The sequence below is a fragment of the Pyrgilauda ruficollis genome, unplaced genomic scaffold (assembly GCF_017590135.1).
Source record: "Pyrgilauda ruficollis isolate IOZ18807 unplaced genomic scaffold, ASM1759013v1 scaffold189, whole genome shotgun sequence".
Classification (NCBI taxonomy): Eukaryota; Metazoa; Chordata; class Aves; order Passeriformes; family Passeridae; genus Pyrgilauda; species Pyrgilauda ruficollis.
In genome coordinates this window covers 14,346-27,492 of record NW_024517984.1, presented here as the reverse complement: position 1 = coordinate 27,492, position 13,147 = coordinate 14,346, and the positions used below count along the sequence as shown (strand labels likewise).

General features: G+C 45.0%; 1 protein-coding gene across 7 annotated transcripts in view; it reads right to left on the bottom strand.

The window, feature by feature from the left end:
- TANC2 (tetratricopeptide repeat, ankyrin repeat and coiled-coil containing 2) overlaps nucleotides 1-11,667 on the bottom strand; it is a 146,663-nt gene extending 134,996 nt beyond the window's left edge. For all 7 annotated transcript variants that reach the window (XM_041465417.1, XM_041465418.1, XM_041465420.1 and 4 more), the window contains exon 1: nucleotides 11,279-11,667. The gene's annotated coding sequence lies outside the window, so the exon portion shown is untranslated. The remainder of the gene's footprint in view (nucleotides 1-11,278) is intronic.
- Between the last annotated feature and the right edge of the window lie 1,480 nt (nucleotides 11,668-13,147).

Sequence of the window (13,147 nt, the reverse complement as noted above, 5' to 3'; positions counted from 1 at the left end):
AAATTACAAACTACCAAGCACATTCAGTGTCAAAAGGAAATACATATATATTTTTTTTCATGGCAGTGAAACCTGTTCCAATTAACAGCCATTGCATTTGCTCCTAACCCACAGTGAACGAGGCCCAAGTGGAGTCTGTCCTCCCCCAAACCAGCCCCTACACACTGCTCCAGCTCATTTTTAATCACATCCTGCAGTTTACACCCCAACCAGCCACACCGCATCCTTTCTTACACACAATATTAATATTTATTCAATTTTTCTTGAAAAACTTATCTAGAAATCAGTCAGTCAACAACTTGTCGGGATTTATGGTTGGGGTTTTTTTTGGTTTTTTTTTTTTTTTTATCCCCTGACTATTCACAAAGAGCCTGAGCTCAGAATATGGAATAACAGGCCTGCTGCCAGCAGACTTCCTGCACTCCGAGCCTGAAGCATATGGATAAGCTCTTAATACAATACAGAAAGACACTTCTTGAATGTAAGCAGGCAGGATTGCTTCGCACAGAAGTTCAGCACAAGTGTATAGACTACGAGCAAAGTGCCAGCAGATATAAATCTGGGGATTTATGGCATAGATGGTTGACAGGAGAGGTTTAAGCTGCCCAAATTCCAGAAGTGGACGCTGCAGCCAGCACTCACGTCCATCACACACAAGAGCACAGGTGGCAGAACGTGACATCTGAGAAGGGTCAATAAATGTCCACACCCACATTCAGCTCTACTGCATCTGCAGCTAAGCAGGTAATCATTAATACCACAAGATTAATCAGCATATTACATTATTCTTAAACTGAGGAAAACCAACCCAGAGCACACGGTACATAAAGATGGACTCATCACTTGGGATGGTTGCTCAGTTTCCAGATAATGAAGAACAGCTAAATAAGTTTGTGTTACATGATTTAATCTTCCTTTAAAGATTGTTTTAGCCAAACTTGGAAAGGTTTTTTGTTTGCCTCCATTTATGAAGAATGTTTATTTGCATCTGATTTTTAGTGGTTATGCTGGAGTAAAAAACCCTGACTACACAAAAAGACATGTACATGTCACCAGTAAAGGTGACAGCCAGCTTCTTGTAGGGCCTGATCTGCTTTTTCAGCTGCCTGTCTGCAAGGACAAAAGCAGTGCAAAAGTTTATTTTAATGGCTTCCTTAGTGCAAAATTTTAATTGTAACCAAGCAACATTAAAGAACACATGGTGTACAGTTACATCAGGTACCTACAAGCCATACCATGGATTTGGTTTAGGTGAGTGCTGAAACTTGCCATAAAAAATTAACTAATTAAGATGACTATTCCAAAATGGAATATCTGACTTAAACTGCATTTCTTAACAGAAATAATTTGGTAAACAGATTAAACAACCACACACACACACTTACAAAATAGCATTTGTTAACTGACCTAAAAAATCTGCACATGTATCCACCGATTTCAACTCGGATTTCTACTCCCAAAGGTCCAAACTACAGTAACACAACACAGAAAAGTGACTCAGTGCAAGGATTAGAGGTGTATTCAGTAGGCTTGGACAGAATCTTCATTGACCAGATTTGGTAACGTGGACATTTCTGGACATTTACAACATGCAGAAACAGTTTAAAAAAACCTAAAACCAAAACAACAACAATAACAAAACCACCAGGCAAAGAAATCAGCGAAATCAGAGTCCAAAGCAAAGCTTAGACACGTTATGAGGATTCCTGCAGCTACAGCTATGCTCAGTCCCTGTGCTGAGACAATGTGCCCTGACAGGAAAGCAGCTGCATCTACCCAGAAAATGTGATGAAGACCAAAGCCCTCTTTGAAAGCCTGTCTGTGTCTGCGTAAAAATTTTCTCCACACTGATCCAAAGCATTGACAAAGTCTGAGCAAGTCTACAACAAGAATCAGGTCTGAAAAAGGGCACAAATTCACAACTCTCCCTAAATTTCCCTTCCTCTGTGTACATGCAAATGGTGTTTTTCAATTTTTGTTTCAGATGTTTAACAGCACTTTGTGCAGCTCCTGTTTATCTGGATTTATAGCGCAATTTTTATTCAGAATAAAAACTGAGAAATTAGCCTGCTCATAGTCTAAGCTTCTAATTTTTCAAGACCCATTTGAATCTAATCCTTTCTTCCTATCCCTGCAGCACCTTGAAAGCCAATGCCATCCACAGGTTTTACCAGCACATTCTCAATTTCTCCATCCAGGTTACTAAGCAACCTGGTAACCAGCTCTGCAGCTACTGTACAGCCCTTCTGATTATGCCACATCCAACTTTTCAAACAAAAATATCACAGGCCACCATACTGAAGTGATTCTGAAAGCAAGACAGAGAGTTTTCCACCTCATTACAAAGTTTCTCTTATTTTAGAGCAGCAGTTTGTTCAATAGTGCCAAAGGTAAAGACTGAGCTCTTCAGTCCCCATTGGGTAAAGCCTAAATCAAATTGACAGACCACTCCATTATACAGCTTTTAAAAAATTCCTTAGGATCATGGATTCATCAAGCTGAGGCTTACATAATACCAAAAAAAGCAATTTTTTTTTAGTGCCTAGGAGCTGGTCTAGCAGGCATCACAGCCATACTCGTCTGACTTACTCCCCTCACACTTTCTCTCAAATGCCAGCAACTAAAACCCTAGCAGAGCCCCCCATGACTGAAAACACTTCTCAAGTCGGCAAAAATAAATACTTGTATCTCCTTCTCTTTGAAAATGTACGCTGATTTAGAATGACACCATTTGGCCTGTGATCACAACTTGTAACTGGCAAGAACTCCCACTGTTATTGCTTTTTGGGATAACTGCTACCCACATAGTGCCAGATGGTCCTTTCCACCTCTGCTGAGGAGGTGGAGCAGCACTGCCTGCTGTCAGCATTACAGCTTCTTCATTTTCTCTAAATCAAGACAGAGATGATGTTACCAGTCTGAAGAGAAAGCAGGTGGGCACTTGTAGCTCCATTACAGTTTGAGCCTTCAAAGAACAATAGTCCTTTCTTTCATGGTGCCTGTTACACTCAATCCCCACTCCTGAAGACAAGCAAACAAGGGATGTCATGGCCCCCATGCAGGTATTAACCAAAGGATGGTGCCAATGAAAAGCTGCTCAGAAAGATTTCAATCAAACACAGATGTTCTAACTGTGAAGCTGAGTATCTCATACTAACAACTGTGTGAGGCAGCAGGAAACTGAGTTGGGGTCTTCTAATCAGATCTTACTGAAAATTAAATAGGGAAATCATTTGAGTAAGAGGAGAAAAACCCATTAAATAAGAAAATGGGGAATTTGTTCCTCCATTAAATATAAATTTTTTATTAAACTAAGATTATGTGGAACTGCAAAAGCTGCTGGGAAAGATAATCAGCATTAGACTCCAACTTATACAGAAAGTAACAGATGAAGCAGCACCCAGCTACACACACAGAATACCTGACACAACCCAGATCATTTTCCAAATATCCTTAAAAATAAAGTCACCTGAAGAACACCAGAGCCTGCAAGCTGGGATGAACCAGCAAAATCTGCAGACACAAGCATTTATTTTGATCATTCAAATCACACTATCCACTTGCATTTGCACCTCTTCACAGACTCAGTTTTAACTCCCATAAAAGTTACACACACACACACATCCTTTTGTCTCTCTTCTCCAAGCATCACTGATTTCTAAAAATCTATCCTCACTATTTTACTTTGCAGTCTCTCTCTCAGAACCCTCCCATATTCCATTCCATAAAATCCCTGAAGGATAGAAAGTTGTTTATCTGTTTGCCTGCTAACTGCCCTTTGCTGAAGGCTTTCCTCTGGAGCACTTTCAGGAACAGCCTGGCTAAGCCCATTCCAATTATCTACTCAGCCACTGACCCCTTCTGCTCCCAGATCTTCTGCTCAGACACTGAGCCAAGACAGGGAACCAGGAATGTGCCTGCTCTCAAGGAGCCTGGAGAAACAGGAGTAGCTCAGGGGTCTTAGGCCTGAAAAGACAACACTTTTGGACCAATTTCAAATTCCAAGCACCCTAAATAATAGATGAATAAATGCTGCCATCCCCCAGTTCTGGTGAGCTACAGAACATACAGGCACATTGTTCCTTCACTTCCTTCTATTTCTTCATTAAAAATGACAACTTTAGGAGATCCAACCCAAGAAGTCCAAATAGCAGAAGCTCACTTTTATTGATGGAAAAAGGCTGCACCAGAATCTCCTGTGCCAGACTGGTGGGACAAAAGAGGACTGTTAACTCCACCTGACCAGCTCTACCAGTGAGCAATTTCAGGGCAAGAACACCAGAAGGCAGGCAGTAAAAGGTGATTATTCTTTTTACCTTACACCCAGACATCTGGTTCAGCACAGCTGAGAAACCAGCAGCTTTCAGCAGGAATCACCAGCTGGATGATGGGACAGGGCAGGCAGAACTTCCTCAAAGAGCAATAAAAGATAAGGCCTATTTTCTTTTGCATTGCTTCTCCAAAATAATAAAGCCATTAAGCAATATTCCATCTAACAAATGCAGAAAGAATGGAAATCCTCCAACATTTATACCTCCAGATTCACATTTGTTTCTCTCCAATGTCTTCTCCCAATTTTCCTTGTATTTTCTCCTTGACTTCATTGGAAATAGTATTTCATAACTCATCCAGAGGCAGCCCATTGGAAGTGCCAAGCATGGCAACAGAGCCCATCAATACAGTATTTATATTATTACCAATATTTAAGAAAACTGTCCAAACACTGACCACAGGATCCAACTCAATGAGCTTCACACTCCACAATTCAAGGACAGAAAATTCACCTCCAGGGAAGTCTGGATTACCAACAAGGTGATTGGCAGCAACAGAAGAGACCATAATTATATTTCCACATTAAAGACATTATGACACTTTCAAGAATATCAGTTAATGCTTTTCAGCCTATTAGAGGCAATGCACAACTGCTTTCTGAAGCACCAACACTACAAATATTCAAACTCCCATTCTGAAAGATATTACACTCTGTCTTTAATTTTGGTATTTTTTCATATGCACTGCTGGTTTCTCTGGTTTATATGTCCTCATCAAGGCTCTCATCCAAACTATGAAGGAAACACAAATTTTTAGGAAAGACACTTGAAAAGAACACAAAAAAAGGAGGAAAGCACACCCATATACAAGCATTACTCATTAAGGCATATAAAAAATATAAACTGCAGCAGAGGTGTTTCCTACTGATTGCTTTGTAAAAACATTTTGCTTAAATAATCTGAATACAGAAAAACAGCAGCAATCTGTCACATATTATTGTACCTGCCATGGAAATCATACAGGCATGAAGGGGAAAATCAAATAAATACCCAAAATACTTAGAAAGAAAGTAAGTAAACAAGAAGCTCCCCACCATAAAATATAAATTAACCATCTCTTTTCTCACGCTTCTTAATTAATAACAAATACTCAATGTGACTTGTACTGCAAATAGCAATTCACCTATCCAAAATACTTCTTTCATTAATGAGATCATTACAAATCTTAAATTTGAGATCACTACAACTCAACCATAATTAGCAATTACAGCTGATGTAAGTAAAAATAAGACGACTGAATATTCACCAATAAAGTGAGGAACTCAGAGAAAAGTGATGCATTTACCCTATTCACTGCTATTTGGGAATTTTTCCTCAACTGTCAAGCTATTCTATATTTTAATCTTAAAAATATTCCCTGCAGATGAGGGTAAAAGATGTAGTTGAACTAGTCAGCTGAATTTCATTAGTGGTGTGATATGAGCTTCAACTATTACACACTGGAAATGCGCAAATCTGATCTCTGAAAACCAAGTCAGCTAATTCCAATGGCAGAAAACCAGAACACATGGAAATCTGGATGTAAAAGACAATTTCAAATGACAAGCAGACCTCTGCTGTCTCACATGCAACCTACTCTGAAAGAAATTATCACAAATTTACGAACTAAGAACTCAAGGAAGGAGCAGCAAGAAGGCTTGCCTCCGTTCTTCCAAGCTCTGGGAAGGCTGGGATCATGGCAGACACACTTTTGGAATTTGCATACGCTTGCAGCACAGCGAGGAACAAGCACAGCTTTCAGGCTGCTCCGCTTTGATGGGCACAGTAAGGTCACAAACGCTCATCAGATGACTTTTCAGTAACTTCTGAGAAACGGGGCACCATGAATAGAACTGCTTGTGGTGCAAGAAAGGATCATTCATCCACCCCAGGTCCTCCACTCCGGACATACCAGTCAATTCTTTCTCATTAAGTACAAGTGAACAACTAATGAGCAACAAGTTGCTCCAAGACTCTGAAATTACGCGTCTGAAAGATCTCTCACAACAAATCCCTCCGCAGCCAAACAGCAAAATTAACAGCAAGCCTGCCCTCACCCTGCAGAGCTCCCAGTCTGCTCAGGAAGATGTTCCTTCGGTCACAAAAATATGTTCTTTCCATAAAGGACAAATAAATAACAAACACTGGTAAGAGCTGAAATGTCAACATGCATGATTCATTGCTCTCTTCATTAATGATGCCAGTCCAAGAGACAGCACCACTCTCCCAGATTACTTCCCTGCCATTAGCTCACACAACATCACTCCTCAGCAGCACCAGGGCTCCAGCAGCATGCAGAGACCTGCCCGTTTAGGAATAGTAACATGAACTCACCAGGATCCTGTATGTTCCTCAAGTATCTGCATGTGCCTCTGCCAAATCGGCTCTTAAGGATTCCTACCTCAGGTTACTTCTTCAGTAAAGCTAAATAATCCTCATCTTTACAATGCAACAGGATGGATGGGAGAGAAAGGGCAAAAAAAAAAAGCTACTCAAATTTTAAGTTCAAAAAAAAAAGCAGTATTTTTAGAAAATAAGCTCTACACTCAGAGCAGGAAAAAACTTGGCGAAAGTGTTATAAAAACTACTGGGAAGCAAAACTTAGACCAAAGTTTGCTTTATGCAGAATACATAGAAACCCAACTATTACATACATTTTATAAAAGCCATGAATAAGTAATGATCCCTTCAAAATCAAATAATGATGCAACATGGCACAAACCCAAAGCTGAGTCAAATAAGCACATGGTACTTTTTATGTTTTATCATTACTAATTAATGTTTTCTTACAGAGTATTTTTCAAGATAGAGTTTCTCATGCCACAGTATAAATTCTGTTATTTGATGAATTTTGGAAAGATAGGGAATAAATGCTACCCAGGAAGAAAGCCAGGCTGCTCAGGGGACTCAACAGATTATTCAAAGATTTCTCTTTCTGAGGAGCTGAAACACCACAGTCCCATTACCACAGCGCCCAGAACACACAGCATTTTTATTCACAACCTAGTAAAGTAACTTCTGCTCTCTCCTCAGAATCCCACAGGCAATTCCAGGCTAAATTCCTCTCCAATGAGTCCAGCATCCTTGTTAAACTAGATCCTTTCATCACAGGCTGATGAAGTAGAAACTTGAGGAACCCAGGGATGGGACAGCTTCACAAGGGATAACTCCAAGGCTGGGCTCTAAATTCCCCTTTTCTCCCTTTCTAATGAAAGTCCACAAAACAAGTGCTATTTCCTCTAAGCAATGTAGAGTTTGCATTTCAAGTAATTACTTTTTAAATTAATGTACAACAAACAACTGCATTTTAGCCCCATACAATAATGGGATTGGAACCATTCTAAGGAACATAACTAGAGTTTGGTTTTTTCAATCTCATAAAATCCAGCTGGCAAATAAACCAGAGACAAACGACCCAGTTCACTGGATCAAGTATTTCCAGGTGCAGCGAGCTCCAAACACTAATTTATCTCCAGTGAGTGCAACAGGAATGTGCTCTACTTTCAAGTTAAAACGAAGGTGCCATTCTGGGTTGACTGGAGCTGATTTTCTTTGCAGTAGCTCACACAGGGCCGTGTTTTGGTTGAAGAACTGAACTACAAGAGTCAAAAACAACCAGTGGGCCCAGTTCTGTTCCCACTGATGACCACGGTAACCTCCCAAAGCCCTTACTGGCAACATCACCATGTCCTGTGTCACCACAGAGCTTCACGTGTCCTGTGGATGCTGGAAGAATTCCTAGAGCTGGACACACGTCAGAAACATAGCAGAAACAAAGCACAAGACAAAAAGAACCTGAAATTACTGATCAGGCTGACTGCGAGGGTTATAACCAATGACACAACAAAGGCTGCAAGACTGGGAGTATTTGTGGAGTACTAAACATAAACCACTCACTTCCTGTACACCAAAGGTGCCGTTTTAAGCTTTGTGCAACACTGCAGACACAAGGTCCCAACTGGCATCAACCATCCAGAGAGCTCCCAAAGGATAAACCCAGCCACTCTTATTTCCTACTCCTGCATCCTCCTCCTGTCACTCGCAGGCTCCACAGGTGAAGTTCAGTTTGTTGATCCAGCAAGGAAATGAGCTCCACAAAATAAATAGCTGCCATTCACACAACAGCTGCTCATGACAGAGGGTCCACAACACTACAGGTGGGAGAACAGGATACTGATTCAGCACCATTCCTTAAAATCTGCCTAACCCCACCAACAAACAACACTCAAAGCCATTTGCTTGTCTGGATGTCAAAGGAAATTACCTTGTCAAGGGAAATAACCATTGTGCTCCGAAGAAAATTCATCCTCAAAAGTTGAAAGAATCAATGTTTACACATCAAAGAGACAAGGAACAAGGATTTTGCTTTTGAAAAAATTTCAAAGGAAAATATTTTTTTAATAGCGCAAAATATGGGATTACAGGTGTTACCAGGCTCTCAGCTGATCTCATGTTTAACCACCTCTAGAAAAGGCAAACCTTGACAAAACACAAGAAAGTATATAATCCTTCTCTTTCTAATGAGAAAAACCATGCACAAATTTGGGAGAGTCACAGGTCCATTTTTTTGTTTTTAATGTACCAAGGGGTTGTTCTAGTTTCTGGCTTCCCTCTTACTGTTTTTCTTTTGCAGTCTAACAGAAAAGTAAGATATACTACTATGAATTTTAACAAGCATCCTGAAATTAAACAAAATACAAGATCATAAACTAATGAATACACAGTATAAATAACTTAAATGTGTCACAAGCAGGCCTGGCATCAAAGTGTTCTTCTGGAATTCTATATAAACTCACACCTGCACAACTCAAGAGTAAAGAGTGCATAATGCTGTGTGTGATACATATTTGGGCCCTAAACCATTTGCATTTATGGTCATTAATATTAATAAGCGAGAATTTGCAAGCAGGAAGTTAGGGATGCCTGTCTGTAATGTATTAAAAAATTCAACTTGCAAAAATTCCCGGCACATAACAGGTATGCTCATGGATTTCTCAACATTAACATATATATCACTGGTATTTCTAAAGGTTTAGCTGAAATTAAATCTAGTGTATGCAACCTGAAATCTAAAACAACCCAGAAGCTCAAACAGGATCACGAGAAAACCAGTGGAAAAAACAGAAAGATGAAAACAAGAGAGGAATTGCTACAAGGCAATCAATACTGATAAGGAGTTTATTTTATAAAATTATGTTAGTCATCCAGTTACCCTGAATATGTAACCAGTAATTCACACAGTAATTACAAGTCTACATTGCAGGCCAGTATGCTCCAATATTCTACGGCTACAGCAGAGATGCAGACAGGATATGACCCTGCCACTCCAACAAAATTGGGGTAAATTTGGAATACACAGTCTTTCACTGTGTAGGATGCCCTTAGGATGAGTCACTACAGAAAAGAAGCACAACTCTAAGTAGTTTGTTTATTTTCTTAGAAGCCCAAGAGTCATAAAAGCCACAGACCTCAAACTGGCTAAGATAGTCTTTGCCTAAGCATTACTGCTCTCTTTCCACCAACAGTTTGCTTGCAGAGTCAAAAAATGAGATTATGGTTATGGTAAATGGCAATATATTGTATTTTCTTCATTCAACCACAGGTCTATCATGCATTTCGTAGGTAAACATTCCTCCACACCAACTGCCCATAATCTAAGGTATCTCTCACCACACAGTAAAAAGCCTCATGTGACTGTACCCAGCAATTCCCTTCCAAACATTCTCACCAAAAGGCACTTATTACACCAGCTCCTTTTTCCTTTTTAATTCACGCCTTAGGAACGGATGTTCCCAGGTGCAGGTTTGGAAATCAAGTTCTGAAGATTAAATAAGGAAAACAAACAACACCCAACCTTTAGCATTCTGCAGGAATCATTCCACACTCCAGCCTGAGCAATGCTGCTGTGGCAGGGTCTCCTGGCCATGTTGTTGCTCTCCACAGCACGCTTTTGCAGCATTTCTTCTTCTCCTCCCAATCCAACACTGATTTGCCTTCGCTCCTATACCGTAGCTATGTTGCACTCCCCAGCAGCGCTAATTAGCCTCCAAAATTTATTTAAGTTCTCCAGCTATTTCATTGTCCTTGCACTATTTTCACCTTGATAAAAGCCTAAAACCCACACTGGTCCATCACTGCCTAAACCCAGCTCACCGACACCAGCTCCGGAACTTCCCAACACAACCGCGGATGAGAATCTGCCTTTTTTCTTCCAAAACACCCATCCGAGCGCCGTCTGCCTCATCATCTCTCACTGCTTTTTTTGCATTTTTAGCCCCCACCAACCAACCCACGCCTGTAACGGAGAGCTCCAGCGTGTGTCATTAGCCTCCACACGCCTTACTCACCCCTCGGAGGGCGCGGAAGGGAGGGGGTTTAACCCCGCCGGTGCCCGCAGCGGCGGGGCCGAGGGCGGTGCGCGCCCGCATCACGCGCGCGGTACCTGCGGCACCTCCCGCTCAACACGGCGCGAGAGAGAGAACGGCCTCCCCTCAGCCTCGGCCGGGCCCGAGGGGATGGATCGGCGTTCCGCAGGGCGGAACGAGCACCGATCGCTGGCCCCCGCACGCCGCTCTCCTTTCCAGGCGAGGCTGTCGGTTTCTTTGCCAACAAAACGGTCAATTTCTCATTGAAGAAATAGAATTTTGGGGGGCTCGCCGCTCGCGCCGACCCCGCCTTTCCCGGCGCTCGCCGCCGCCGCATCCCAATCGAACCAGCGAGGCACCGACAGCGCCGGCTTCCCGTGCCCGGGAATCGCGGGGAGGAACCCCCACCCCAGCCCTGTTGTCGCGGTCCCCTCGGCCCCGTCCCCCGCCCGCGGGAGGGGCGTGGCGGGGACCGCGATCTCCCCCCCCTCACCACCGACACACCGCCGGGCGTTGGCCCCTCACGGTGTGTCCCCGCCGCGTCCCACCCTCATCTGTGGCCGCGGGGGTTCACTCGCACCCCGGCGCTCTGCCGGTCCTTACCTGGCGCGGGAGGCTCCCGGCGGCCCCGCACAGAGCGCGGCTGCGCCTCCCTCTCACCGCATCGCCGGGAGCCGCCGCCGCCGCCGCGGCGAGCGCGCGCCCGAATGGGAGGGGACGGGGGGCGGCCGGTCTCGCCCCTCCTCGGCGGCTCCTTCACCGCCCGCTACAGCGCCCCCTCCGCCCGCCCGTCCGTCCGTCCGTCCGTGCCCGCCGCGGCCTCCCCGGCGAGCCGCCGCTCCTCGCCTGCCGCTTTCCTTCTTCCCCGGTTCACTTCGCTCGGTCGCTGCGAGCTCGCCGCCGCCGCCGCCTCACGGGAGCCCGCGGAGGGCGGGGAAGGGAAGCGGCGCGCGGGCGCGCGCGCTCCCGGGGCTCCCTTTACCCGCCGCCCCCCATGAGCGCACGGAGGGGCGCGGCCAAGCGCGGATCCGTGACGAGGGCACGGTTATACAAAACAGGCGCGCCTGCGGAGCGCAGCGCTGCCGTGGGATCCGCGCTGCGCGAATCGCCTTTCCTGCCTCGCCTTCCTCTCCCCACCCCTTCCTCTCCGGCCGTACCTGGCGCGGCTGCGGAAGGCGGCGGGGGATGCGCCTGGCTGACACCCTGCCGCCTGTGCTCAGCCCCGGCCGGGAGCGGGGGAGCAGCGCCCGCGCCTGGCGAGCGGCGGGAACTCTGAGGGCGGGCGGGATCCGCCGGGGAGGGGGGAACGCGGAGGCCGTGGCCGTGGCCGTGAGCACCGGGACGAGCCCGAGCCATGTCCGCTCGCAGGCCGATCGTTCCCTGGGTTGCCTCCCCACCCGCTGTGGGCAGCAGGTTCAGGGTCTCTCTGCCCCGCTCAGGTGAGAACCCCACGTGCAGAGCTGCCTCCAGCCCTGGGGTCCCAGGAAGGACATGGACTTGTTGGAGGGAGTCCAGAGATGATGATTAGAAGGGTGGAGCAGCTCTGCTCCGAGGAAAGGCTGAGAGAATTGGGGTTGTCCAGCCTGGGTGACCGAATTGCTCCTTCCACTACCTGAAGGCAGCCTACCAGAAAGATATGTACAAGGCCATATCTTGTAATAGATGTTTACAAGGGCCTGGAGTGACAGGACAAGGGGGAATGGCTTCCAAACTGGATGGTCTCCGTGGTCCCGTCCAGCCCAAACTGTTGTGGTGCACCCGTTTAGTTGTTCTCTTGCACTGGGTGATTGGGAATTTACACAGAATAGTTTTGCATTGCACTGTATAGCTTATGTTATATCATGTGGTTTGTTAGCCCGTTTCCCTATCACACGGTTTTTCCCTCCCCTGTTTCTTCACCAAAGCACTGTATGATTCTGTGAGCTGCAGGGAGGGAGCAGGAAACGCTTTCCAGGGCAGCTCCATGGGCCAGGAACAGGTCTGTGGCAGCTCCAGGCTCTGTCAGGACCTGCGCAGGACCAAGGCACCAAAGGCACCTCTGAGGGTTGAACCTGTTCCTGCAGGTACTGCTCGGCCAGGGCTGCCGGAGGGATTTTTGGGCACGTCATGATGTGATGGAACACGATGACCCCAGTGCCTGTGTGCTCCTCCAGGTACCTCTGCGTGTGTGGCAGCACCCTCACTGACTTCCACTGGTTCTTCTCAACAAATGGGACTTCTGGGAATAATACTGGAAACTGAAATGTTTTACTGACCATCACATGCGATTGAAGACCAGAGGTACAAGGAGCACACAGGAAATGCTGTATTACCTGTTAAAGCTAATATAAACACTTATTTAAATTACCTAAATGGTATAAGGTAGCCACTGAAACCAGCAATCCATTCAGCATCTTGGCATTGCTTAATTGCTCATGTGAATGAAATGTAACTGACAGAAATCTGGGGTTCTCGTCAAACTGAAAAACATTA